Below are 5065 nucleotides of genomic sequence, written 5' to 3' on the forward strand. Positions count from 1 at the left end.
ATGTGTGTATGTGTGTGTTCCTGTGTGTACCTTATTTCACTTAGAATAATGTTCTCAAGTTTCATCCATATTTTAGCATGTCAATGATTTTCTTCCTTTTTAACCCTTAATAATATTCCATCGTATGTATTTACCACATTTCAACTATCCATTCATCCATTTTTATTGTATTTACTTATTGACTATTGTGAATACTGCTGCTATGTACATGCACGTACAATTATCATTTATGACTCTGCTTTGAACCTTTTGAATATATACTTAGAATTGGTATTCCTGAATCATATGGCTGTCCTATTTTTAATTTTGGAGGAAATTCAATGCTGTTTTCCATAATGGTTATACGAATTTACACCTCCACCAATAAATAGTATATAAGGGTTATATTTACTCCACATCCTGGCCAACACAGGCTATTTCTTTTTTTTTTTTATAACAGGATTCTTAACAAATATATGCTCATGAATTATTGTGATTTTTGAATTGCATTTCTCTAATAATGAATCATGTTGATAAGCTGTTCTGGCCCTTCGCCCAGTTTTAAATCAGGTGGTTTAATTTTTCGTGGTTGTTGAGCTGTAGGAGTTCTTTACAAATGAACAATGAAGTTATTAAATAATATGTTGTAAAAAATCTAGATACTGATTTTCCAAACCACTTCCATAGGTTGTTGATTAGCCATTTATTTGTTACTGTCTTGGATTAATTAATTTTTCTTTTGACAGGCAGAGTGGACAGTGAGAGAGAGAGACAGAGAGAAAGGTCTTTCTTTGCCATTGGTTCAACCTCCAATGGCCGCCGCGGCCAGCGCGCTGCAGCCAGCGTACCGCGCTGATCCGATGGCAGGAACCAGGTACTTCTCCTGGTCTCCCATGGGGTGCAGGGCCCACGCATTTGGGCCATCCTCCACTGCACTCCCTGGCCACAGCAGAGAGCTGGCCTGGAAGAGGGGCAACTGGGACAGAATCCGGAGCCCCGACCGGGACTAGAACCCGGTGTGCCGGTGCAGCAAGGTGGAGGATTAGCCAAATGAGCCGCGGCGCCGGCTGGATTAATTAATTTTGAAGTGTCTGTTTCTCCTGTAGTGTGCAAACTCTGATATTCCTATTTTGATTTTTTCTTTTTTATCTTTTATTATGACTGAAAGGGCAATTCTAAGTTACAATGAGCTTCTTATTGGTCAAAAGTATTCTTAGGAAGCTTTAGGACATTAGCTTTTATATCTTATTGTTGGATATGTGTATGCCTTGGGAGCTGTCATCTAAATTCAGCGGGTTTCTGCTTTTTGCTCTATGCTCAGCCAGTGACTGATATCTTGGAAATTCACTTTCTACTCTCTTCTAAAGGGTTTTAGCCTTAGGTTTGCACACAGTCTTCCAGAAGGCCATGACGGAGTGTATTTTCATTTTTTAAGCCTGGTTTCCTGTAAGTCACTGCTGGCTAAGAGTAGCTTATTGGAGGTTATGTTTAAGGTTTTTTTTTCCCCAACAGTGAACCTTCTTTCCTGTGTTGATTGACTTAAATGCAGCGTGAGACATGTTTTCACTTCTGCCCATATCCTAATATGATTTCTTTTGAGTGAGTGCAACATAACCTATACGCACAGCCTTTCCCACCTCAAGGCTTGTCTGTGATTTCATGTCTTTTTTTACCTGTCTTTTGCTTTAGTTTTCTCTGTTAAGCTTCAGATTGCTCTAACATGTGGTTGTTACTACAGTTTCACATACTTATGACTGCCCTCTTAATTGTTTCCCACCATTATCTTTCTTTTTAAAGGGTGTGAATCTATTTTTTAACATTTATTTCAAAGTCAGAGTTACACAGAAAGAGAAGGAGAAACAGAAAGAGAGAGAGAGAGAGAGAGAGAGAGAGAGAGAGGTCTTCTATCTGCTGGTTCACTCCCCAGTTGGCCGCAAAGGCCGAAGCTGTGCTGATCCGAAGCCAGGAACCAGGAGCTTCTGGGTCTCCCACATGGGTGCAGGGGCCCAAGGACTTGGGCCACCTTCTACTGCTTTCCCAGGCCATAGCAGAGAGCTGGATCAGAAGTGGAGCAGCCGGGACTCAAACTGTTGCCCATATGGGATGCCCACACTGCAGGCAGTGGCTTTACCAGCTATGCCACAGAGCCAGCCACTCCACCATTTTCAATAATAACATTATGCATGGATTTTTCCAGACTGTATTCCTCATTAAGTAGCTCTCTCATATAGATCTGGTACTGGTGGTAAGAAGTTCATCATTTCCAGACTTTTTGCCTTCCTTCTCACAACATGGAACTTCCTAAGGTGAGCAGGACCGAGAGATGTTGGGAACCAGTATTGATGGCACCCACATGGGATGTCGGTGCAGGCGGAGGACCAACCAAGCAAGCCACGGCGCCGGCCCCTCCCTTCATGAAATTGTAACATAAACTGGGAGCTGAATGGAGAAGAATCTATAGTTGCCCAGAGTGGAGCTTCCCAAGGAAAAACTTAAGGAAATGTAACACAGTGAAGAGGGGTGATGAGAAAATTTTCTTTATTTTGCAGTTTGAGGTATTTAGAATTTTCATTACTAATATTTCTTTGACCAGTGAGTATCTTAGAGTATGTTATGATTTCCAACTGCATAGGTATTATTTATATGTTAATTATTGATTTTTATACTACTTGTATTGTGATCAGACAACATAGTTTATCAGACAACGATATTTCAAAAATGTTGAGATTCTTTCCTGGACTAGTGCCTGAGTAGCTTTGGAAAAGAGCCATGTGATCTGAGAAGGTGTATTCTCTTGTTTGGTCCTGCACTTTATTATTCTGATCTCAGTGCTATCAGCAGCCATCCTCAGCTCTGGCTACAGATCATAGTTCTTTTCTGCTTTGGAAGAGGAGCCTTTGAGAATAAATGCTTTATTGCCTGCTGAGCAATGCAGTAAAAAGTATGCTTTATCTAGTATCCAGTTCCTCTGCAGGGACAGCTTTCTTCAGTTGTCTCTTTTGCTATATCAAAATTTTCTGTATTCTGCTATGAACATGCAAAACCCAGCATGATGAATTCTTAAAAGTGGCAATAAGTTTAATCAGCTTTTACAGTGAGCGAAAAATATTACAATCTATATATTTTCTTTCGAATTCTTATGAATATGAACATCCTCAGAATATGTGAACACATCAGTTTATTGCCAACGGATGTACAGCTATATATTTAAGTTAACACTTTTTCAATTTTTTATGTTTTATGTTGGTTTTAATTTTTTACGTGTAAAGAATGTGGAATTCCTTTCTGAAAAAATATTAATGGAGGGGTGAGTGTTGTGGTGCAGCTGGTTAATCCATCACTTGGGATGCTGGCATCTCACATCAGAGCACTGGTTCGAGTCCTGGCTACTCTGCTTCCCATCTTGATTCGTACTAATGCACCGGGGAAGGCAGCAGATGATGACCCAAGTACTTGTCCTTGCCACCCAAGTGGGAGATGGAAATAGATTTCATGGCTCCTGGTTTTGGCCTGGCCCAAACCTAAATGCTGTAGCCATTTGGAGAGTGAATCAGTGGATGGGAGATCTCTCTCTCTATTCCTCTCACTCTCTCCTTCTCTCTCTCTCTCCTTCCCTCCCTCCCTCCCTCTCTGTCACTTAGCCTTGTGAATAAATAAATTTTTAAAAATATTAAATGGCCAGCGCCGTGGCTCACTAGGCTAATCCTCTGCCTGTGGGCTGGTACCCCAGGTTCTTGACCCGGTTGGGGCGCTGGATTCTGTCCCAGTTGCCCCTCTTCCAGTCTAGCTCTCTGCTGTGGCTCGGGAAGGCAGTGGAGGATGGCCCAAGTGCTTGGGCCCTGCACCCCATGGGAGACCAGGAGGAAGCACCTGGCTCCTGGCTTCTGATCGGCTGCTCCAGCCGTAGTGGCCATTTGGGGGGTGGACCAACGGAAGGAAGACCTTTCTCTCTGCCTCTCTCTCTCACTAACTCTGCCTGTCCAAAAAAAAAATAAATATTATTAAATGGAAATAGATAATTAAGTTATATTTTATATATTCTGGTTAATTTTCTTTGGTAGAAATGCTGATTGCTGAGTGGTTGAAATTTTCATGCAAAGGGGTCAGCATTTGCCGTGATTGATATGCTCATATCCATATTGATTTACTTGGGTTTAAGTACCAGCTCTGCTCTCAAACCAGCTTCTTGCTAATACACACCCTTAGAGGCAGCAGGTGATAGCCCACGTATTTCGCTCCTTATCACACATGTGGGAGATCTGGATTGTGTTTCTGCCTTCTTTCTTCTTCTTGGCCCAGCCGCAGCCGTTGTGGGCATTTGGGGAGTGAATCAGCGGATGGGAGCAGTTTCTGTGTCTCTTTCTCTCTGTTTGTGTGTCTCCCAAATAAATAGATGTTTAAGAATGTCTTGTAATATGTGGAAAGGGTAAGAAGTGAGATGTTACATTTTACTTGAAAAAAAAAACTCGCTTCCCAAGATATTCCTGGAACAACTCCTTTGTGGCTGATGAGAAGAGTAATACTTACATGAGATAAAAAAACAGCAAAGATACTAACAATCTACTAATTTCCCTGCACAAGATACTTAATGGTGGGCAGAATTCAAAAAAAAAGTAGAATTGGTTTGCATTGAATATATATACTGTATATTTTTTCTGCTTACAATTTATTCCTGTAACAAATCAAATTTTGTATACAGTACATCTGCCATTGCTTCCACGTAACACTTTTGCCTTGCATGACAAATTTTACTGGGGAATTGAAAAATGTATGGGATCGCTTTTCATTTTCAAAGCCATATACTTATTTTTGTTATTTACATCATTTGCTTTTTACTAAAACTATGTAGAAAAGACCAAATTGGCACCCCAAATAAGCACAGCTGTATATGATTGCTTCAGTCAACGTTCATTAGGAAAAGAGCAAGTACTAGTGATATTTCAAAGAGAACGAATTAGTTTTCAAGGTGCTATAAAGATTGGAAGAGCAAAGGAGGTGTGATGGAATGGGGAGGATGTAAGAAAATCAAAAAGGAAGAAAAGATACCAGCATAGGTAAACAGATGCTAAGAATCTGGGGCTGGAGT

Source organism: Oryctolagus cuniculus, chromosome X (genome assembly GCF_964237555.1).
Source record: "Oryctolagus cuniculus chromosome X, mOryCun1.1, whole genome shotgun sequence".
NCBI lineage: Eukaryota > Metazoa > Chordata > Mammalia > Lagomorpha > Leporidae > Oryctolagus > Oryctolagus cuniculus.